The sequence below is a fragment of the Gossypium hirsutum genome, chromosome A06, assembly GCF_007990345.1.
Source record: "Gossypium hirsutum isolate 1008001.06 chromosome A06, Gossypium_hirsutum_v2.1, whole genome shotgun sequence".
Classification (NCBI taxonomy): domain Eukaryota; kingdom Viridiplantae; phylum Streptophyta; class Magnoliopsida; order Malvales; family Malvaceae; genus Gossypium; species Gossypium hirsutum.
Genome location: NC_053429.1, coordinates 51,356,068 through 51,382,893, shown reverse-complemented (window position 1 = coordinate 51,382,893; position 26,826 = coordinate 51,356,068).

Below are 26,826 nucleotides of genomic sequence, written 5' to 3'. Positions count from 1 at the left end.
AAATCATGAAGTCTTGATAGTCCCAGAAATTACAAATTCTCAAATGAAAACCAAAATCATAAATAAAGCCATAAATTACCAAGTTTAAACTGTTTACGGTCAAGTGGTCATCGTTGAGTCTTCGCCGCATCGATCTGCCTAAGTCTAAGGATTACCTGATTAGAATAGAAAAACAGAGGTGATTTTACGTAAACTCAATGTGTAACCCAACAGAAATGGACATGAAATCACGTAGAAAAACTCATATACAATCAGATACAGATTCGAGCTCATGCCCATTTTACATACATATAACAGAGTTAGTTATACAGATCAGATAATCAGAATCCTATCCTCATCTTCTACACACCATCTCTGTCATTCCTATCACACCATGTGGGGTTAAAAACACCCACCCAACCCTACACACCATATCGTGCCATTACGACAGATAAGATAATGTGCAGCCAAGCTGCCAAAATATAAGCGATGATCACTATAAGGAACACTTCCTCCACATATACAAATCCCACCCAAAAACAGATGCAGAAATAACAGGTTAAACATGCTCAACATGCTTATATACAGATATTAGAATAACCAGACATGCATAGCATTATCATACTCAGAACAAAATATCAAACTATCAGATCTACAGTTTTAAGGTCTAGCTAGCCCTTACCGACCTACAGTAGGACCAAAGTTGATCGAAATGACCCGTACGACCTTAGGAAAAATTTTAGAATTATGGACCCAAATGCCCATGTGGCTTGCCTGTATAGGCCCACACGCTCATCCGGGCCTATCCCGTGTGGCCTATACGGCCACACTCTAGCCACCGCACGGTTGTGCCCTACGTACAACTATGCATTCGTCAATCACACGGTCGTGTCTCGTACACGGCCAGCCATACGGTCGAGCACACGCCCATGTGGTGTTGACAATGAGGTTTTTAGACTTTCACTGAAGCTCATTTTTCTGCGTCTCGGGAACACACATGGTACAGATTTGATGCTACTGCAAACACGAGCCCTCCAGAAACTAAAAATCAACATACCAACACTTCAAAATCAAACTTAATTTATGATTAAACCGTAACTACGAAACCAATAATAGTTCCATTCAACGAACACCACTTACCCCAACACCTCGAACGATTTCGACTACAATTCCACAAGAGTAGAGCCCTACTCTTCACGATTCTCTGTTGCCAAAACACAAATTTAATACTAATAAGAAAAGAGAAAGCTGCTCTAAACGATTCTAAAGAAACTTCCCTACTCAAGCAGAGATACTACCACCACTTACCAATACGCACGAATATCGTGAATAGAGAAACCGTAATTTAGAAAAACAAAAAGATGATGCCGATTGGAGAGAAAAATAATAGGAGAGGAGAAAAGGGGAGGAAGTAAAATGAATGTCAGAATTTCCAAGAGAGGCCAAAATTTTGAAAAAGAAAGAAATATAAAAAGATAAGAAGAAAAAAAATTGATATGATCACACATCCTCTAATTTCCACCCATTAACCTACTAACCTACAACCACTTTAGAAGTGGATCATTGTTCTTCACATTCAATTTGTTCAGCAGCCAGTAATTGATGCACATCCTCATGGTCCCATCCTTTTTCTTAACAAACAAAATTGGTGCCCCCCACGGAGACACACTAAGGTGGATGAAACCACAATCCAAAAGCTCTTGAAGTTGAGCCTTAAGCTGTAAGCTCCTTCGGTGCCATTCGGTAAGGAGTGATAGACACTGGAGCTGTATGCAGTAGAAACTTAATGTCGAACTCAACTTCTCGACAAGAGGTAAACCCAGTAACTCCTCAGGAAAGACATTCGGAAAATCCCTTACAATTCTGATATCTTTGGTAGAAGAGTCCCCAAAATTAGAAACACTGACGTAAGCCAAATACGCCTTGCACCTTTTTCGAACCAGTTTCTCAGTTACAAGAGCGTAGATTACATTTAACAGATAATCTCGATGCTTATCAATCACAACCACTTCTTTATCATCCACAGTTCTCAGAACGACCCTCTTATTTGCGTAATCTAAGCTGACGCAGTGCTCAACCAACCAATCCATACCCAAAATCAAGTCGACCTCTCCAAATGGAAGCTCCATCAGATTTTCCAAAAATATAGCCCCTTGCACTTCTAACGGAACATCCCTATTCAGTTTACTAACTCGAACAGACTACCCCAATGGTCTCAGTACAGTGATCTTACTAGAAGTGCTCTCAATAGAAATCCCCAGGTTTTCAGAAATAAAATTAGCTACATAAGAGTGTGTAGAACCTATGTCTATCAAAGCATCACTATCCTCTCGGCGACGAGCAACATAAACCAGTGCAGGCTGCTAGGGGTGAGCGTTCGATCGAATCGAATCGAATCGAATGAAAAAATTTCGAGTTAATCGAGTTGACGAATCATATTTATCATCCTAATTTGATTTGAAATTTTCTTGAATCGAGTCGAGTGAGATGGAATTTGAATCGAATATATTTGTTCGAGTTAAATTTTAAAAAAATAATTTTGGGTCCTTGTAACCACTGTCACCTATCATAATAAAATTTGTCCACCTTAATCAAATATTTTATTAACTTTCATCACCTCATAACTTATTTATTAATCTTTTATATACGGGTTAGCTTCTTTGCTTGCTTAGTTGTTTCAATTATCTTTAGATTATTGTCACTATGTATTTTGGAATTAAAAAATATATTAAATGTAAAAATGTGATTTTTTAATAAAAGTTATTTTAAAGATAAAATGTGAAATTTATACTAATATAAAATTTTAACACGAATATTTTATGGCATAATTAATAATTTAATAAAAGTTATTTTAAAGAAAAAATGTGAAATTGATACCAATATAAAATTTTAACACGAATATTTTATGGCATAATTAATAATTCAATTTTAATATAAATATTCAATATGACTAAACAATTCAATAAAATAAATAATATAAAATGTGAAATTTAATTTAATAATATAAATAGTATATATAAATAAAATTATTATTATTTATGTTTAGTGGTTTTTTTTGGATAATTTTAATTTTTTATTTGAGAGTAAATGGTGAAAAGTAAAAGTTTAGGGGGAAAATAAAAAGTTTTTGGGAATAAAAGTCTAAGGGAAAGTAAATGGGGGAGTAACATTTTGGAGGGAAAATATTAAAAAAAATTTTTGGGGGGTGGGTTTGGGGTAGATGGGAGGTGGGATGGGAAGGGAGTAAAAGTTTTAGGGGGAAAGTGGGAGGGAGTGAAAATTTTGGGGAAAAATAAAAAAATTTTGAGGGTTTTTGGGAGTAAAATTTTGAGAAAAAGTAAATGGGAGAGTAAAATTTTGGTGGGAAATGGACTTTGGGTAGATTGGGGGGTTGGGATGGGAGGGGAGTAAAAGTTTTGGGGGGAAAGTGGGAAGGAGTAAAAGTTTTGAGAGAAAAGTAAAAAAGTTTGGGAGTTTGGGATAAAAATGTAAAATATTATAGTTTAATATTTGAATTATTTGAATTATTTGAGTTATTTGAATTCGAAAACTCAACTCGATTCGAACTCGAAATTCGAAAAAAAAATTCAAGTTGACTCGAATAACTCGATTAACTCGAATAACTCGATTTGTTTAACCGAAATTCGAGTTTTTTTTATTTTTTAGAGTCGAATCGAGTTTTGCTCACCCCTACAGGCTGCATTGCCTCTGTCTGACTAGCACCTCTGCCCGGTGCTCTCTGCCCATGACCCATACCATTACCGCTCCTAGCCGGTCCACGGCCCCTAGGTGGCTGTTGTACTGCCCTCTGAGGCTGTAAGAACCCGATCCAAGGCTTGCATCTAATCTACCTACTGTGGACACTCTTTAATACAATGCTCCAAAGACCCACACCTCAAACAAGCCCTAATCCTCTTCCAACACTCACCCATACGGCGGCTACCACAATGTCCACATGGCTGAATCCCAGTAGGAGCAATAGGAGCCCCCACTCTAACTGGCCCATTAGGTCTGGCCTTTTTCTTAGCCTCTGAACAGAATTAGAGGGCTCTGAATCCCTCTTATTTCTTGCCTCTCTCATGGTTCCTATTCTGGCACTCCACACGTTTAACCTCTTCAGCGATCTTCGCCTTGTCAACCAGAACCGTGAACTCTCACTCCTTTTGTAGAGCAATCAAAACCCTTAGGTTATCTCTCAAACCGTCCTCAAAATAAACACATTTCTCATACTCAGATGCCACCATGCCTCGGGGGTAGCAGCTTAACCTTAGAAACTCTTTGTAGAGCAATCAAAACCCTTAGGTTATCTCTCAAACCGTCCTCAAAATAGACACATTTCTCATACTCAAATGCCACCATGCCTCGGGGATAGTAGCTTAACCTTAGAAACTCGGCCTCATACTCGGCCACTGATATATCCCCTTGCGTGAGATTCATGAATTCATGACTACGAGCATCCACGTAGCCCGCCCTCACATATTTCCCCTAGAAGACAGTCTTAAAGAAATCCCAGTTCGGACAATTAGGCTGAGTACCCTCCTCAACCATCAACCACCAATGATATGCCTCGTCGTGAAGCAAGGAAACTACACCCTTAAATTTCTACTCGGTAGTACAGTTTAAATCATTCATAATCCTCTCAGTGGCCTCCAACCAATACTTGGCTACAGTAGGAGCGACTCTAGTGACACCCCTATATAGCTCAGCTCCATTCGACCGGAGTCGTTCAGTTACCGACTGTCAGCCCTCAAATCTAGAATGAGGTCCAGTGACCCTCTCCAATATCCTCAGCATCAGTTCCAGTATTTATTAACATATATTTTATGCATAAATTAGCAGAAGTTCAGAGATGTTTTCAGAAGTTTCAATCTTTAACTATTTCAGTATAGTTTCACAAAGTACTAAATACAGTATTTTAAAACAGTTCTATCTAAGTGCAGAGATACTTACAGGATCAGCACCAGAGACTCGGTGTACCACATACTTTATCAAATTATCCAAAATATTTGAAAATCAATTCTTTTTGAATCACAATTTTGAAACCCAAAATTTATAGCCTAAGTTTTGTAACCTGGCTCTGATACCACTAAATATAACATCCCAAACCTGACCTAGAAGTTATGGCTGAATCTGGATATGTCATAGAGAATGGGTTTAGTTAACGGAGTCGTTACATAAAGTCATCTTAGTTTATTAGCTCATATACTTTATAACCATTTTTGAAAATATCAATTAATTAGTTTATTTGCCAAAACTTATTTTATAGCGGAAGTTTAATGAACCCGTTTCATTTTAGAAATTCGATTCTTATTTTTAGAAAAACTTCTTTTTGCGTAAAAACTATCGATTTCATAAAATACTTTATCAAAGCATGTAGATTATCAACAAACCAAAAAAAATTTAATCGTTAAAAATCATAAAGTCTTGAGAGTCCTAGAAATTACAAACTCTCAAATGAAAACCAAAATCATAAATAAAGCCATAAATTACCAAGTTTAAACTGTTTACGGTCGAGTAGTCATCGTTGAGTCTCGGCCGTATCAATCTGCCTAAGTCTGAGGATTACCTGAACAGAGCAGACAATCAGAGGTGAGTTTATGTAAACTCAATGTGTAACCCAACAGAATTAGACATCTAATCATGCACGAAAACTCATATAAAATCATATACAGATTCGGGCTCATGCCCATTTCAGATACAGATATCGTGCCATTACGACACCATATCGTACCATTACGACACATATCAGATAAAATACCCACCCAACCTTATACATCATATCGTACCATTACAACACATATCAAATAATGTGCAGCCAAGCTGCCAGAACATAGGCGATGATTACCATACGGAACACTTCCTCCACATATACAAATCCCACCCTAAAACAGATACAGAAAACAAATATAGAAAATAGATACATAAATAATAGATTAAACATGCTCAGCATGCTTATATATAGATAACAGAATAATCAGACATGCATAACATTATTATTCTCAGAAAAAAATATCAGACTATCAGATCCACAGTTTTAGGGTTTGGTTAGCCCTTACCAACCCTATGGTAGGCCCATAGTAATTCAGAACGTCCCGTGCGACCTTAGGAAAAATTTTAGAATTATGGGCCCACATGCCCATGTTGCTTGCCTGTGTGGGCCCACACGCCCAGATTGGCCTTGTCCGTGTAGCCTACACGGCATGGCTCAGAATCTACACGCCCATGTGGTATGCCCGTTGGGCCTATATACCAGTGCGACCCACACGCCCAACCTAGCCTAGCCCGTGTCGCCTACATGGCCACACTCCGACCAGTACATAGTTGTACCCTGTGCATGGTCATGCCTTCGTCAATCACATAGTCGTGTCTCGCACATGGCCAACCATATGGCCAAGCACACGCTCGTGTGACGTCAAGAGTGAGGTTTTATGGCTTTTATTGAGCTCGTTTTTTCTACGTTTCGGGAACACACCTGGTATGGATTTGATGCTACTACAAACATGAGCCCTCCAGAACCTAAAAATCGATATACCAACACTCCAAAATCAGACTTAATTTACGATTAAACTGTAACTATAAAACCGACACTAGTTCCATTCAACGACCACCACTTACCCCAACACCCGAACGATTTCGACTACAATTTTGCAAGAGTAGAACCCCGCTCTTCGCGATTTTCTGTTGCCAAAACACAAATTTAATACTAATCAGAAAAGAGAAAGCTGTTCTAAACGATTCTGAAGAAAAGTTCCTTACTCGAGAAGAGATACTACCACCACTTACCAATACGCACGAATACCATGAACAGAGAAACCGTTATTTGGAAAAACAAAAAGATGATGCCAATTAGAGAGAAAAATGACAAGAGAGGAGAAAAGGGGAGGAAGAAAAATGAATGTCAGAATTTCCAAGAGAGGCTGAAATTTTGAAAAAGAAAGAAAAAAATAAAAAGATAAGCAGAAAAAAAAATTGATATGATCACACATCCCTTAGTTTTCACCCATTAAACTACTAACCTACAACCACTTTAGAATCCTAATTCCTCCAAAATACTGACACAAAACCAAGCAAAAATAACATCCTCGCTAACGCAGGGATTCGAACACAGGACCCCCAGCACACCAACTCCCTTACCACTCGAACCAACAGGCTCATTCTGATATGAATTAACAGACAGTTTTATATAAGCCCATTGAACAAGGGTAAGGCTTATATAAAAAATAACAAAATTAACAAAGAAATACTTGAACCCAAGACCTCATACACACACTCAGAACACTTAACCACTGAAACAGATAAACATTTGTGTTAGATATTTACAGAAACAGAGATGAATAAATTAGGGCGTTATAGAGCTTCCAATAATTTATAAAAAAAAGGGAAACAACTACGTAAGCAATGAATGCTTAGTAAGCTCGTATAAACTGTAGCACCCCAAACCCCTACCCGTCGCCGGAGGGTTAAAGAGTATTACCAAACAAACACGAAATTTCATTTAACTATATATTTGAATAACTCCCGATATCACACTTATCAAACCAAATTCCAAATTGTTTTTCCGATTATACCATATACAAAAGAGTCATCTCAAGATAATGGGCATATTGATTCATTCTTAAGTTCAATTCACATCAAAACATTGAAAACATTAATTAAATATCAAACACACATTCACATTAACTATATGGAATACATATAGTAACTTAACAAGCCATTTTCACATGGCTATACATATATTCATCATCAAAAAGATACTTATTTAACAACAAAAAGACAAGCCTATACATGCCATTATCGAAGTTTAACTACTAGTGTACAGAATGGGCTTAGATAGTGTGGACGACTTCGACTTTGGGATCCCCGAGACCGTAGCTAACGAACAAGATCTATAAAACAGAGGATTAAAGCAACATAGTAAACATTTCTATGCTTAGTAACTTTTAAGTAATGAAATCATTAAAAATTAAGGCATAGCATTCATATTGCTTATCATCTTTTCTTTGACCTAATATAAACATGTCTAAATATACTACTATTGTTCATGCCTGTCATTTTAATTTATTCCTTAAACATCAATTCATATCACATAGATAACTTCTTTTTATTCAACCAACTTCATTATTTAGCCGAATACATCTCATTCAATTTCAAGGCTAAATAAATACATATACGCATATTCACATGTTCATGTTACTTTATACTTCAACAAATATACTTACATACTCAGAGCCAATCTTAACATATTTTCACTTGAATCAAAATTTATATATCCTGAATAAGTTATATATATACTTCATACAACCATATGCAATGGCCGAAAGAACACTATCTAAAGGAATAATCACAATTTAAACCGAATCAATTTTTATAACATATATATGTACATACCTGACCATCTTAGGTTTGTGAGCCCATTTATTTGAATTATTACAGCAAGATCACACATTTCCAACCCAAATGCCTTCGCAACTTAGCCCGAATATAACATCAGCACGAATGCCTTCGGGACTTAGCCCGGATATAATATCAGCACGAATGCCTTCGGGACTTAGCCCGGATATAATACCAGCACGAATACCATCGGGACTTAGCCCGGATATAACACCAGCACGAATACCTTCGGGACTTAGCCCGGATATAAATCTCACACAAGGCTTGTGGGTCTTAGCCCGGTTAAAATCCTCAATTATCGTGCACATATATATATCTTAATACATTAGCATTTCATTTACCTTACTAGAACACAAGCACAACATGCTTATCAATAATTTCACTTTCGGCTTAATAGCCACGTACAAAGAAACCGATTTCATTTCAATATTCAACATGATCTCTATAAGCATTCGAATACAAGTCATATGTACAAATTATTTATCTCACTACTTAATTCAAGTAGAAACATTAGTTTACAATTTATATATTATGCTTATATATCATGATTTTATCAAATCATAAGCTAAGTTCCATTACTCAAAGACTTACCTCGGATGTTTTGAATAGTTGCAGATAGGCTACTCGATTGCTTTCTCCTTTCCCCTATTTGAATTAGTTCCTCTTTGCTCTTGAGCTTAATTTAAACAAATGAATTTTGTTCAATTACTTATCAATTAATCAATTTAATTTAATATGTATATATATATCATATATTTAAGGTACAAATGACCTTACTAAACTAGCTATTTAAACGTCATTCATATGCCCTACTCATGCATAATCGAACATATTACTAGGCTACAATCGACAATCACATTTATTCCCAATTAATAAACTAAACTATCAAGGAACATTTTACTAACTTATTACCTTGCATATTCGAATTTCATAAACTAAATTTGCATACAATTTCATGTATTTTATCATGGAGTAAGTGCTGGATTATAATTTGTAACAAAATCAAAATATATCTCTTATCATAATTCCATATACACCATTTCATTTTATAATATTTATAACATAGTTGAATATTCCTTAGCATATATGCACATAATAACACTTTACTCATGCAAAGACCATAACCGAATCAACCATAGGTAGTACTTAAATCATCAACTATTTTAATGTACTTAACTACTCAAACTTAGCCTATCATACACTCTTATCCGATGTCATAAGTAATGCCGAATGCCCAATTTAACCAAACTTAAAAAATTTAACCTTCATCACTTAATTAAACCCTACCTATTCTTCAAAACTTCAAATGCAAAGTAGTTGTCACCTATACTCTTATGCCAAATTAGCTAACATTGATAATCCTTAGCCGAGTGTTATTCAACTTAAGCCACCATTATATTTTTACTTATCAAAGCCGAAACCTATGCATAATATTACTCATATCATTCAAAATCACATTCTAAAAAAATCATGAACAATGCCGAATCCTTAAGTGTTCAAACATCTAATTTACTCAATTTAATACATCGAAACAACATTTGTTCAAGACATCAAGCATTTTTATTTTCGGCTATTACATATATGAGCATTAAAAATTCATATTTTTAGCAAGATCAATTTCTTTCCTCAACACATTCTTCATCAAAACTTAAAGGAAATAATCAAATTCCTTCTTTAATAATCATAACTGAATGCTCCATCCATCCATCAAAACTTAAAAATTTAGCATGGGCTAAGTAAGAACCATGATAATTAACCTAAAACAAGCTAAATTTCATAATTTTAACACAATATACTAACCTTCTTAAGCATTCAAATAACCGAAAGTCTTCCCCCTTTTCTTTATTCAATATTTTCTTTCCCAAATTCGGCAATCAAGAAGAAAGATGAACATCTATTTTTTATCAACTTTTATTGTTTTACTAATTAATTTCTTTAAAAAATAAAGCCATCACTTATTATAATAGTATAATAAAACATATATTATACATCAACCATCATTTATGGCCGGCCACTAAACAAAATTGGTCCATTTGACATGCAAATCCCTCATGTCATCATTTCATGCATTATTTGGTACTTTAAAATTTACCTATCACACTTTCAAGTTTTATCACATGAGTCCTATCTTATAAATTTCACATACAAATGACCAGATCAAAGCATGAAACTTTCACACATGCATTTACACATATAATAAACACCGAATTTAATAGTTAATTATTTTTATGACTCGGTTTTGTGGTCCCGAAACCACTTTCTGACTAGGGTCAAATTAGGGCTGTCACAACTCTCTCCCACAAGAAATTTTCGTCCCCGAAGATCTTACCAGTAAATAAGTTAGGATATCGATCTTTCATAGTGTCTTCAGGTTCCCATGTAGCTTCTTCAACTCCATGCTTAAGCCACAATACCTTCACTAATGAGATTTCTTTATTTCGTAGTTCTTTTACGTCACAAGCCAAAATACAAACCGGTTATTCTTCGTAACTCAAATCAGATCGAATCTCAACCTCTGATGGACTAATTACATGCGATGGATCGGATCTATAACGTCGAAGCATCGAAACATGAAAAACATTGTGAATCTTTTCTATTTCAGGGGGTAGAATCAATCTGTATGCTACCGACCCAATTCGTTCAGATATTTCATATGGGCTGATGAACTTTGAACTCAATTTGCCCTTACGGCCAAATCTGAACACCTTTTTCCAAGGTGAAACTTTAAGAAAAACTTTGTCTCTGACTTGATATTCAATGTCTTTTCGTTTTAAATCTGCATACGACTTCTGACGATCTGAAGTTGCTTTCAGATTTTCATGGATCACTTTTAGTTTCTGTTCAGCATCTTTGATCAAATCAACCCCGAAGATTTTATTTTCACTAAGCTCGATCCAAAACAACGGTGTACGGCATTTACGACCGTACAAAGCCTCGTAAGGTGCCATTTTAATGCTTGATTGAAAACTATTGTTGTAAGCGAATTCAATCAAAGGCACATACCGTTCCCAAGAACCACTAAACTCAAGGATGTAACATCTCAACATATCCTCGAGTATCTGAATAATCCGTTCGGATTGACCATCAGTCTGGGGATGAAAAGCGGTGCTAAAATGCAACTTGGTACCCAATGCTTCTTGCAACTTCTTCCAGAATCGCAATGTGAATCTCGAATCTCTATCCGACACAATAGAAATAGGTACCCCATGTAACCTCACAGTCTGAGAAACATACAACTCAGCTAGTTTGTCAAGTGAATAATCCGTACGTACGGGAATAAAACGAGCCGACTTTGTCAGTCTATCAACAACAACCCAGATCGCATCTTTCTTGCTTGACGACAATGGCAACCCAGATACAAAATCCATCGTGACTCGATCCCATTTCCATTCGGGTATCATGATCGGTTGAAGTAACCCTGAAGGCACTTGATGTTCCGCTTTCACTTGTTGACATATCAAACACTTCGAAACAAAGTCAGAAATGTCTCGTTTCATACCATGCCACCAAAACTGACGTTTTAGATCATTGTACATTTTCGTATTACCCGGGTGGATTGACATTCGGCTATTATGAGCCTCACTCAAAATCATCGAAATAAGTTCTGAATTTCTTGGAATACACAATCGACTTTTGAACCTCAAACAATCGTTGTCGTCTATTTGAAACTCTGATTCCACATTAGAAGCACATTCAGCTCGTTTAGCAACCAATTCATCGTCGACTTTTTGGGATTCTCGTATTTGATGAATTAATAATGGTTTGGCCTTTAATTCTACTACTAACACATTTTTGGATGAAACAGACAGGTGTACATTCATCGATCGCAAAGCAAACAGTGACTTGCGACTTAAAGCATCGGCAACCATGTTAGCCTTTCCCGGGTGATAGTCAATGACGAACTCATAATCTTTCAACAATTCAAGCCAACGTCTTTGTCGCAGATTCAGATCTCTTTGAGTCATCAAATATTTGAGGCTTTTATGATCCGAATATACATGACATCTCTCTCCAAACAAGTAATGTCACCATATTTTCAAAGAAAATACGATGGCAGCTAATTCGAGATCATGAGTCGTATAGTTTTTCTCATGTGGCTTCAATTGCCTCGACGCGTAAGCTACAACTCGACCCTCTCACATCAATACACAACCCAGCCCATGTAAAGACGCATCACTGTAAATGACAAACTCTTTACCGGATTCTGGCTGCACTAATACTAGGGCTTCCGTCAAAAGTGTTTTCAGCTGATTGAAACTTTTCTGACACCTTTCTGACCATTCGAATTTGACGTCTTTTTGCAGCAATTTTGTTAAAGGTGTCATGATCATCGAAAAACTTTTTACGAATCGTCGGTAATAACGGGCAAGTCCCAAGAAGCTCTGAACTTCAGTAACATTTCTCGGAGGCTTCCAATCAAGTATGGCTGAAATTTTGTCCGGATCAACTCGAATACCCGATGCGGATACTACATGTCCCAAAAAGCTAACTTCTCTCAACCAGAACTCACATTTACTGAACTTAGCCTATAACTGCTTATCCCTTAAAATCTGCAACACTAATATCAGGTGTTCAGCGTGTTCAGTTTTATCATGTGAATAAATCAAGATGTCATCTATAAACACAACTACAAACCGGTCCAAATACTGCCTAAAAATTTGGTTCATCAAATCCATAAATACCGCGGGGGCATTAGTGAGCCCAAATGGCATCACTAAGAACTGGTAGTGACCGTATCTCGTTCTAAAAGCAGTTTTAGGTATATCTGAGTCTCGAACTCGCAATTGATAATAACCCGATCTCAAATCTATCTTTGAAAACACTGATGCTCTCTTCAGCTGATCAAACAAATCATTAATACGCGGTAACGGATATTTGTTCTTTATTGTCACTTTATTTAATTGACGATAGTCAATACACATTCTCATGGTTCCGTCTTTCTTTTTCACAAACAATACTGGTGCACCCCAAGGTGAGAAACTCGGTCGAGCGAAACCTCTATCCCTCAACTCTTGCAACTGAGTTTTCAATTCCTTCAATTCTGTTGGCGCCATACAGTATGGGGCTATCGAAATTGGTGTAGTCCCAGGCACAAGTTCAATACCAAACTCTACTTCCCGAACAGGTGGTAATCCCGGTAATTCTTCGAGAAAAACATCTGGATACTCACAAACCACTAGTACTGATTCAAGCTTCTTTTCTGATTCTTTACTATCAAGTACGTACGCAAGATATGCTTCACACCCCTTTTTTACATACTTTTGAGCCAACATCGAGGATATTACTGCTGGTAACCCGTTCATATCAGTAGACTCAACTCGAATTATCTCATCATTTGCACATCTCAAATCAATAGTCTTTCTTTTGCAATTCACAACTGCATCATGCACAGTCAACCAATCCATACCGAGAACAACATCAAATTCATTAAACGGCAAAAGCATCAAATCAGCCGGAAAACAAGAACCTGGGATTATCAGGGGACATTCTTGCACACTTTGTCGACTAGCACATATCGACCCAAGGGATTTGACACTCGGATCACAAACTCAGTAGACTCAATAGGTAGAGTCTTACTAGATGCTAAAGTCTCACATACATATGAATGAGTAGAACCAGGGTCAATCAAAGCAATCACATCAGTATCAAAGAGAGTGAAAATACCGGTAATAACATCAGGCGAAGAAGCATCCTCGCGTGCGCGTATAGCATAAGCTCTAGTAGGAGCACGAGCCTCGAATCTGGTTGTAGCATCTCTAGACCCTCTCTGACCGCCGCTAGCATTCCCCGTATTCCTAGGTGGTCTACCTCGTGCTGTATTCGTGCTCGGTTTCCCACTTTGGTTTACATTTTGTTCGGATAATCTCGGGCATTCTTTAATAAAATGGTCGGCTGATCCGTATTTATAACAGGAACGGTCATGAAATCTACAGCTCCCCGAATTCCATTTACCATAATACTTGCACTCGGTCCTATCCCGTCTATCATTTCCCACACCGGCAACTGAAGTGGCTCGTGTACTCACAGGGGTTCGGTCTCAGTCTCGTCTGGAAAAACCCGAAGTGTTCTTTGATCGGTCCAAATCATCTCGAAATTTCTTCGATGATTCCTGAAAAGACTTTCTTGAAGATCTTTTACGAAATTCTCCAGCTCCAACATCAGCTTTTCTTTTCTCTTTACTAAGTTCTTTGGCCTTGCAAGCTCGCTCGACAAGTACTACGAACTCTCGTATTTCAAGAATGCCAACAAACATTTGTATATCTTCATTCAGCCCGTCTTCAAAATGTTTACACATAATAGCCTCAGACGATACACATTCCCGAGCATATCTACTAAGTGTGACAAACTTTCGTTCATAATCAGTAATGGACATGGAACCCTGTTTAAGCTCAAGAAATTCTTTTCATTTCTGATCGATGAACCTCTGACTGATATATTTTTTTCGGAACTCAGTCTGGAAGAATTCCCACGTTACCCGTTCTTTGGGCACAACCGAAACCAATGTATTCCACCAATAATAAGCAGAATCACGTAGCAGAGATATGGCATATTTCAAGCATTCATCAGGTGTGCAAGATAGTTCATCGAATACTCGGATAGTATTATCCAACCAAAACTCAGCTTGTTCGGCATCATCACTGTCTGTAGCTTTAAATTCAGTAGCTCCGTGCTTTCTAATTCTGTCTGCCGGGGGTTTATTCATCCTCATGTGATCAATCACCGGAGGTATCATAGGTGCAGGGGGTGTATGTGTTGGAAGTGGGGGTTGTGGAGCAGTTGTATTCGCCCGAATGTATTGGTTGAACCAATTATTCATCACATTATAAAAGGCTTGTCTAGCCTCATCATTTTGATTGCTGCATTAGGTTGCCAATCTATCGGCACGGTCCCCTGTGCGGAAGCAGGCGCTACACTCTCAACCTCGTCAGCTACTACTTGATCGGGATCGGGATCCATTACTATATGAAAACACATTTTTAACGGTCAGAAATACTCACACTATCATATTAACACTTAATGGCATGTATAGCTAGACTCATACGTGCTACGTTAGTCCTAGAATTGACTAAACCGTAGCTCTGAAACCAATAAAATGTAACACCCCTAACCCGTACCCGTCGCCGGAGGGTTAAAGAGTATTACCAAACAAGCACGAAATTTCATTTAACTATATATTTGAATAACTCCCTATATCACACTTATAAAACCAAATTCCAAATTGTTTTTCCGATTATACAATTTACAAAAGAGTCATCTCAAGATAATGGGCATATTGATTCATTCTTAAGTTCAATTCACATTAAAACATTGAAAACATTAATTAAATATCAAACACACATTCACATTAACTATATGGAATACATATAGTAACTTAACAAGCCATTTTTACATGGCTATACATATATACATCATCAAAAAGATACTTATTTAACAACAAAAAGACAAGCCTATACATGCCATTATCGAAGTTTAACTACTAGTGTACCGAATGGGCTTAGATAGTGTGGACGACTTCGACTTTGGGATCCCCGAGACCGTAGCTAACGAACAAGATCTTTAAAACAGAGGATTAAAGCAACATAGTAAGCATTTCTATGCTTAGTAAGTTTTAAGTAATGAAATCATTAAAAATTAAGGCATAGCATTCATATTGCTTATCATCTTTGCTTTGACCTAATATAAACATGTCTAAATATACTACTATTGTTCATGCCTGTCATTTTAATTTATTCCTTAAACATCAATTCATATCACATAGATAACTTCTTTTTATTCAACCAACTTCACTATTTAGCTGAATACATCTCATTCAATTTCAAGGCTAAATAAATACATAAACGCATATTCACATGTTCATGTTACTTTATACTTCAACCAATATACTTACATACTCAGAGCCAATCTTAACATTTTTCACTTGAATCAAAATTCATATATCCTGAATAAGTTATATATATACTTCATACAACCATATGCAATGGCCGAAAGAACACTATCCAAACGAATAATCACAATTTAAACCGAATCAATTTTTATAACATATATATGGTACATACCTGACCATCTTAGGTTTGTGAGCCCATTTATTTGAATTATTACAGCAAGATCACACATTTCCAACCCAAATGCCTTCGCAACTTAGCGCGGATATAACATCAGCACGAATGCCTTCGGGACTTAGCCCGAATATAATATCAGCACGAATGCCTTCGGACTTAGCCCGGATATAATACCAGCACGAATGCCTTCGGGACTTAGCCCGGATATAACACCAGCACGAATGCCTTCGGGACTTAGCCCGGATATAAATCTCACACAAGGCCTGCGGGTCTTAGCCCGGTTAAAATCCTCAATTATCGTGCACATATATATATCTTAATACATTAGCATTTCATTTACCTTACTAGAACACAAGCACAACATGCTTATCAATAATTTCACTTTCAGCTCAATAGCCACATACAAAGAACCCGATTTCATTTCAATATTCAACATGATCTCTATAAGCATTCGAATACAAGTCATATGTACAAATTATTTATCTCACTACTTAATTCAAGTAGAAACATTAGTTTAAAATTTATATATTATGCTTATATATCATGATTTTATCAAATCATAAGCTAAGTTCCATTACTCAAAGACTTACCTCGGATGTTTTGAATAGTTGCAGATAGGCTACTCGATTGCTTTCTCCTTTCCCCTATTTGAATTAGTTCCTCTTTGCTCTTGAGCTTAATTTAAACAAATGAATTTTGTTCAATTACTTATCAATTAATCAATTTAATTTAATACGTATATATATCATATATTTAAGGTACAAATGACCTTACTAAATTAGCTATTTAAACATCATTCATATGCCCTACTCATGCATAATCGAACATATTACTAGGCTACAATCGACAATCACATTTATTCCCAATTAATAAACTAAACTATCAAGGAACATTTTACTAACTTATTACCTTGCATATTCGAATTTCATAAACTAAATTTCCATACAATTTCATGTATTTTATCATGGAGTAAGTGCTGGATTATAATTTATAACAAAATCAAAATATATCTCTTATCATAATTCCATATACATCATTTCATTTTATAATATTTATAACATAGTTGAATATTCCTTAGCATATATGCACATAATAACACTTTACTCATGCAAAGACCATAACCGAATCAACCATAGGTAGTACTCAAATCATCAACTATTTTAATGTACTTAACTACTCAAACTTAACCTTTCATACACTCCTATCCGATGTCATAAGTAATGCCGAATGCCCAATTTAACCAAACTTAAAAAATTTAACCTTCATCACTTAATTAAACCCTACCTATTCTTCAAAACTTTAAATACAAAGTAGTTGTCAACTATACTCTTATGCCGAATTAGCTAACATTTATAATCCTTAGCCGAGTGTTATTCAACTTAAGCCACCATTATATTTTTAATTATCAAAGCCAAAACCTATGCATAATATTACTCATATCATTCAAAATCACATTCTAAAAAAAATCATGAACAATGCCGAATCCTTAAGTGTTCAAACATCTACTTTACTCAATTTAATACATCGAAACAACATTTGTTCAAGACATCAAGCATTTTTATTTTCGGCTATTACATATATGAGCATTAAAAATTCATATTTTTATCAAGATCAATTTCTTTTCTCAACACATTCTTCATCAAAACTTAAAGGAAATAATCAAATTCCTTCTTTAATAACCATAACCGAATGCTCCATCCATCCATCAAAACTTAAAAATTTAGCATGGGCTAAGTAAGAACCATGATAATTACCTAAAACAAGCTAAAATTTCATAATTTTAACACAATATACTAACTTTCTTAAGCATTCAAATAACCGAAAGTCTTCCCCCTTTTCTTTCTTCAATATTTTCTTTCCCAAATTCGGCAATCAAGAAGAAAGATGAACATCTATTTTTTTTATCAACTTTTATTGTTTTACTAATTAATTTCTTTAAAAAATAAAGCCATCACTTATTATAATAGTATAATAAAACATATATTATACATCAACCATCATTTATGGCAGGCCACTAAACAAAATTGGTCCATTTGACATGCAAATCCCTCATGTCATCATTTCATGCATTTTTTGGTACTTTAAAATTTAACTATCACACTTTCAAGTTTTATCATATGAGTCCTATCTTATAAATTTCACAAACAAATGACCAGATCAAAGCATGAAACTTTCAAACATGCATTTACACATATAATAAACACAAAATTTAATAGTTAATTATTTTTATGACTCGATTTTCTGGTCCCGAAACCACTTTCTGACTAGGGTCAAATTAGGGCTGTCACATAAACCACGACATAACTTACCATTTCATTTGTATAATATAAAGCATAAGTATAAAATCAACCAAAACCATAAGCTTGGCATAAGCCTATATAATATCATCAAAATCACAAGTTAGTACTCTTATACATGGTTCAAATGGATTCATCCATAAACAAGTAGATTTGCACATATAATCTCATCATTTAGCTCATAATTCCTTTTCATAAGTTCATGATATATTCCATTTGAACACTTACCATTTCATTCTTTTTCATACCTGTTGAACCATCTAGAATTACATCGGATACTTGGAAAAACTCACACGAAGTGTGCCTTTACATATAATTGTAACCTTTCATTTATATCATTGCTCACACGAGCTGAGAAGTAGGCCTGCTCACACGAGCTGTGGGTCAGAACGTAAGCTACACGATGCTACTCACACGAGCTGTGGAGAATCCACAACAAATGTAGGACCTCAGCCATCAGTAGGAAATTCAAGACCAACACCCGAAACATGAAATCCCTAATGACATGTCATTTGTATCCTAAGAATTCCTAAGGTTCAACCAGGACTGAATAGTTGTCAATTCGTCAAAGCATTGATACATTTATATATCGATCCATTTACATTAAAAGTAACATATTAAAAATTAAATTTAAATAAAATTAACACTATAGCCATTCTTACGAACTTACCTCAATGAATAGGGGCTTAGAAGTTAGGTCGAACTAATCCAAAGCTTTAACCTTTCCTCAATCTAAGTCTGAAGGCAGTTTATCTTGATTTAAATAGGTAATTCCAATCAATTAAGTACTTCTAGTATTCAATTTAATCCACATTTCATATTTATGTAAAATTACCGATTTTCCCTAACATTTTAACTTTTCATAATTTTTTCCTCAAGCTTATAAATTGAAATCTAACCATTTTAATCATCCGTTCAAGCTAGCTGAATTTCTTAGGGACTTATACTAACCCATTTAAACCATCATTTCATAAATTTAACATGAAATTTTACTATTTTCATAAATAGATCCCTAAATGCAATTTCATCAAAAAACACTTAACAAAACTTGTTTATTTCTCAGCAAAGATTCATAATCTATCAATTAATATAAAAAACCATTCAAGCACATTCATGGCATAACCCTAAACCTTTAACATTTTTACAAATTAATCCTCGGGCTAGCTAGATTAAGCCAAAATTATCACAGAAACATAAAAATCATTAAAAACAGGACTCGAAATCACTTACATGCACACACTTGAAGTAGCCAAACCTAAGAACCCTAAAATGGATTTTCTTTCTTTAAATTTCAATAGAAATAACATTTGAATAAGATGAACAAATTTTTGTTTTATTTACTTTAAGTTTAATTGTTCAATTTCCATTATAACTTTTAAAATCTTTCATAATTTCAGTTAAAACCATGCCATGCACATCCACTAAGTCATTAATTGGTATAATTACCATTAAAGTCCTTTAATTTAAGATTTCATGACCATTAGACTCCTTTAGCTATTAAAACTTAACTTTTACACTTTTTACGATTTAGTCCTTTTCACCTAATTAACCATTTAAACGACGAAATTTCTTAACAAAATTTTAATACTACCTTACTATAATCCCATAGAACTTAAATAAATAATAAAATAATAACTCTCTCATCAGAATTGTGGTCCCAAAACTACTGTTTCTAATATCACTAAAAATGGGCTATTAAAATACTTCTGATTCAAACAAAACAGATCCAGTTATGCACAAATTAATTGATTTTGTCGACAATGGAGGTGATTTTTATGGTGAATAAGATTTGGTGGAACCACTAAATGATGTTCATTGCCTAGTTGTGAGGCGGTCCCTCAACATCTAATTGATGGATGATCATGATCTTCAAAGGACTAATGTATTCCATTCGAGTTGTTTGATTAAAGGTAAACTTTGCTCACTTGTCATTGGTAGTGGAGGTTGTACTAACATTGTGAGCAGCTACCTTGTGGACTGTTTTACTCTGCCATGTAGCAAACATCCTACACCATACCATCTTCTATGGCTTAACGAAGGTTCGAAGGTCCGTGTGGTAAAACAGTGTTTGATCACTTTTAAACTTGGGGCTTACATTAATGATGTCTAGTGTGATGTCATTCCCATGCATGCTGTCCACTTGTTCCTTGGTAGACCATGAAAGTATGATTGTGATGTTATTCATCATGGTAAATTAAATCAATATTCCCTTGTTTTCCCCGGGAAGAAGTACATTTTAGCTCCTTTGGATTTGAAAGATGTTCACAATGATCAAATCAAGATGATGAAGTTATATAAGGATGTTATGGAAAGTGAAGAAGAATCATGTAAAAGACAGAGAAAAGAGACATTGAGCGATAAAAGTCTATTTGATGGTCCAAATTTGGTGAGTGAAAATCCATATAAGGTAAAATTGGAGAGTTCTCAAGCGGAAAAAGAAAATGAAAAACAAGAAAATACCCATACAAAAGTGATGAGTGATTATGTTTTAACTAACCCTAACTCAAATTTGTTTAGCGATGTTTCCTCATTATAGGATTTCAAGGATCCATTTACGGACTTCCACTTATATTACTTTACCATTGATAAACGATTTTAAATTGAGAAAAAGGCAAGTTAAATATTGATAATTCCCCACAAGTGCTAAAAGGTAACGAAAGTAAAGAAACAATAGAAATTAATTTAAGAAGGCATACCTTGAATGCTTTTGATAAGTATGCTACTGATTTTGTTTGTAAAATATTTCCTTACAACATGTTTTGCCGTCGGTCAAATTTCATTACACCTTGGTTTGAAAGTTCAACTGATTTTATGAGTTTATCTAAATTTTTTAAATGTTAAAAATAGTAATTCTATTGCATTGGATAGGTTTGTTAAAGAATTTTGTAAATTTTCTCTTGCAATAAAATTTTCTATCTTGACCTTTGACGATGATTTTTCACATAATAATATTAAATTTCTTGATTTTTATAATTATGTGAAATTCTTGACCCATCGTTAGAAATTCTTATGGATGATCATGCATATTTAAAGAAAGTTATAGGTTATTTTTTACTTGAAGACTCATGTACCTAACACTTCCCTTTTTAGTGTTGATAACTAGTTTTTAAAGGAGACATACATAATCAAAGCTGATTTGAAGGATCAAAATAATGTCTTTGATCCTGAAGATAGTTTTGGTGCACAAGAAAACTTAGGTAAGTATCTTTTTCATTTTATTTTCTTTATTCTAATCCTTTTTTTTTGTATAGCTAAAGATTCGGGGACAAATCTTTGTGAGGAAGGGGGAATGATACGAGTCTCAAGGCCCAATTTCAGACTGATAAATGTGATAGGCTCACATTACCTCAAGGCCTAACAATAATGTCAGAGGCCAAGAAAATCAAACCAAGACTCAATCAAATACAAGATTCTAGGATGAATCTTTTGAGGAAAAGAGGAATGATACATGCACGGATAGGGGCAAAATTTATTGAATTTCATTCACCGAAGCTGCCAATTTTCAAGTTTAGGAAATTAGTAGACTTGCGACATACTTTTGGATGGGATCTAAGCATTTCTAGGTTGATATGTCTTCAAGGAATTTGAATATCTATCTCTTAGCTTCAAAACGAAGTTTGAATCACTCAATTTTAAGTTCAGGAGCTTAAGTTATGACCGTTTTAGTGAAGACTGCATGAGCAGAATTTCTGGACGGGGTTGACAGAAATTATGAATTTCGAGCTTTTAATTCGAGTTTAAATTATATTGGGTTCGGGTTTTAGGCTTAATTTTTATTATATATGAGCCCGATATTGTATTTATCAACTCTAATTATTTTATTATTCCAAACTTTTAATAATTATTAAGTAGCTTAAGTTATTTAGGAGTTTTATGTTAACAAGAAAGTTTAGTTTAAAACTACTTCTTGTTTAGATTAATTAGAGTTCTAGTATACTTAAGAGTTTTATTTAGATTTATTTAGCTAGCCTATATATAGGCCTTTGCATTATACACAATTAAAATAATTCATTATTATTCAACTTCTCTTTTGAGTTAATAAATTCTCTGAGTTTCTTTTCAAGAATTTCTCTTGAGTTTCTTTTAGAAGAGTTTTAACAATATTTTCATTTTGTGGGGATCATTTTCAAACTTTTTCTTGTCAAGTTTTCTTTCTTGGAAGGGAAATTAGAGCCACTTGAAGGGGGTATAAATTCTTCATGTTCCAAAACTTCTTAAGACTTCTACATACCATGTCCTATCTTTCCATCTATCTTATTTATTTTCTTTCTTATTGTTCTATTTTAATTATCTTAGTTATTTATTTTAATTGTTTTATCTGACTTAGATTTGATTTCATTTCTGGTTGTGTCAAATCTAAATTTCTTTTTCAACATTTAGAGTCCTAAGTCAAATCCGTAACTTGAACAAACTTTACGATCCATTTTTACATTCACACTCATTCAGTATCAGTGTATCATTCCCAACACCATACAAGAGATCCTTCTAAAAAAATACTAAAAACAATACTATGAGACGATTCTATCTCTTAAAAAAAAGCGAATACCGAAACAAAAATTACAACTTAAACCTTTGGCTAGAATATTATTTAGTTACTTACAATTCCTATCTAGGCAATCAATAAAATTTAATGAAAAAAAAATAGAATGGAACCAACTGTTGGCGTCAAATCCAAAATTAAAAAGGGAAAAAAATGAACTTTTCAATACTTCCTAAAGCCAAAGAAGTCTGTGTTTTTAATTTCAGCTTTTTAGTCTGAAATTTTTTTCCAATATTTTACTCCAAAATAAACTCTTAGACATAAAATTAAATATTTATTTAAATAAAATATAAGTGATAAAACTTAATCCTAATTTAATTCTTAATAAATATCTTTACAAAATAATATTTAAATAAAAATAATAAAATAAAATAAATCTAAATCTAAAATGCTCGGATTATTATTCTCATGCCCAAGTCTTTTACGCGATTCCATATTTTCACTTATACTTCACATTTTAGACAATAAACAACAAAATTAATAATATGGTGTCAAAAAATTTATCAAAATAAAACACATAAATTTATGAATTTGGAGGAAGACGAAGCACTAACAGATAATAACAAGCTAAGGAAAATCCAAAGAAATAGTAGACAACAGCTTTGAATTGCCATTTTAAATTTCTAATTAGCTATTTTTTAAAAGAGAAAGGAAGGGTAAAAGAAATTAATTCTCAATTTGTTTTATGAAGTATATCATTTTTCTTACACTCGTATCAAAATATTAAGGTTTTTAGTCCAATTAGAAACGATATTGAAAATAAAATGTTGGGACAATCACATGATCTTTTATATTTAACCAAGAGAAGTTTCAAAAATTATTATTAAATATATATTATCTGAAATTGTTTTATTTTAATTAAATAATTTGGTAAAAATATTTGGGTAAATTATATAATTAGTCACTCAACTATTAGCTTATTTCTATTTAGGTCATCAAATTACAATAATTTTCAATTTCATCACTAAAATTTTCAATTGGTTTTATTTTAGTCACCCTCCATTAAATTATCCACAAAAAGATGACATGACCTTTTTTTTAATTGGTACAATAGCATTTTTAATTCTCAACACTTATACATTTATCAATTAAATTTTAATTCTAAATAATTAAACAAATTTAAACTTCCACAACTACAAAATTTATTTAATTATTTTATAACTTTTTATACGTAACCAAAATTGCTATTTGAGTTTCTCATATTCTTCGTTGTTTTCACCCAAAATTTCCTTCTCCTTCGTTAGTTTCAACATCATCATCATTTATCTTTTTTTTACACCTAACCCTAACCCTAACACTAACCCTTTTTCTTTTTATTTTATTAAAAATCATCATTTTTCTCTTTTCTTTCAAAGCTAAAGTCAAAAGCCTTCATTCTTCTAATTTTTTTAATAATTATTATTAGAAGGGATTTTTCCTAAACCGTTTGAATGTTTCAAAGTATCTTTCAAACCTATTACTGAATTGTTCTAATATTTCGATTATGACTTCTCAATCTGCCCGTCACCATCCCTGTTTGGAAAAGAATGCTTTAAGCCCAAGTATTTGATTTGACCCAAAGCCTTTAGGGTTTCTTTAGTTTCTTCTTCTTCCTTTTTTTTCTCTAGTTTGGGTTGGTTAGGAAATATCGTGGGTTTAAGATAGTGGCTATGGGGTTTTGGGTCAATAAAGTTGGCTTCATCTTGTTATTAATGATTTCTGATTTTTTTATACCGGAAAAAGAATATTGATAATGGCGATTGGCAACAGTACCATCACATATTTTTAGGAAATAATTACCAAATTCTTTTTGAGTTAAAAGAAATTAAAGAAATAATAACAATTTATTTGATGAAAATTCAAATAAAAATGTAAAAGGTTAAATTTATTGAATTATTTAAAATTTAAATCAAATTGATAGAATGTGTAAATGTTGAGGATTTAAAGTGTTGTTGTACCAATTAAAAAGGCCATGTTATCATTTTTGTTAACAATTAAAAGGAGGGTGACCAATTGATCTGTTTTGCTAGCATGTTTTTCTCTGCTTACTAGCATGCTTAGGGCTTTTTCTTATAATTTTTTTTCAATCTTTCAAGGTTGACAATGCTTTTTTATCTAACAAAAGCAAGTTAGATCTGGTTGTTTTCTTTAAGAAGTGAGTTAGGTTTGGTTATGGGTGAGTTGTTCCAAGCATGAAAGATGAGTTGGCGGATTTATCTTGGATGATGGTGAGGACGAAATTTTGGTAGTTAAAAGGATCCGGAATCTCAATCGGGGTGACTAATCTCTACTTGGTTGGATGCTTTTTAACAGTTAGCATTGTTCATTTTCGATACTGAAAGCACTATGGCAAATGTTTGCCATCCAACTTAGGGGTTCAGATCTTGGATATAGGAGATAAAGGTTTCTTTTTCAGTTTTTTCATAAAATGGATCTGGAGTGAATTATTATGGGGCACCTTAGACTTTTATACCCATTTATTGGTGTTCATTGATTGGAGGTTAGGGAAGACTCGGTGAATGATCCTTTAACCTTAGTTAATTTTTGGGTCCAAGTCCATGAATTATCAATGGAGGTGTTCTTGGAGATGATTGGAATATAATTGGGAGACTTTATAGGCAATTTTTTGGAGTACAATTCGAAGAGTCTTAATAAAGGTGTGAGGAATTTCTTTCAAATCAGAGTCCGATTGGATGTTTGATGGCCTCTGAAGAAAAAGAAACGAATTATGGTTGCTTCGGGGGTTGTACTTATGTGAGTTTTAAATTTGAGAAGTTAAATCTATTTTCCTTCTATTATGGTCGCTTCGGCCATAATGACTCTTTCTGTCAAATCCGAATGTCAAAAGGGGAGGAGTCTTTTGATATGGGCTCAAAGGGGAGGTTAAAAGTTTATGGAGAGAGGGTGGTAGAGATGTATAGAGCAAATTGGATAGATTAAAGGAGGGGTTAGCTGAATGGGCAAATTTTGTAACACCCGACACCCATGCCCTACGTCGGGACGGGATACGAGGTATTACTAAAATTAAACACATGCATTTCCAACGTTTTAAATCATCAAGGCTTGATCAAATTTAAAACTTTGTTTAAACTCCTTAATATGGGCCTACGAGGCCCCAAACATCTATTGGAAACCATTCGGGACCAACCTGGGTCCTTTTGCTAACTTTAGAAAATAACTCATGAAACAGGGCACACGTTTGTGTGGAAGGGCAACACGCCCGTGTGGTCATTATAAAATGGCCGTGCTGATGGCCCGTGTGACACACACGGCCTAAGCATCTAGAGACACGCCAGTGTCCCACACCCATGTGAATTAAATTCTAATTCAAACCTACAGGGATTTTCACACGGCCTGAACATGCCCGTGTCTATTGCCTATGTCCCTCACACGGGCATGACACGCCGTGTCCTAGCCGTGTCTAAAAACCTTGACATTCTGTTTCTAACGTCAGCAACCCTTAAGGGTCACATGACCAAGGCACACGCCCGTGTGCTAGGTCGTACCCTTCACACGGCTGAGACACACGGCCGTGTCTCTACCCGTGTGTTTACTAGCATGCATATTGACTTGTAAATTT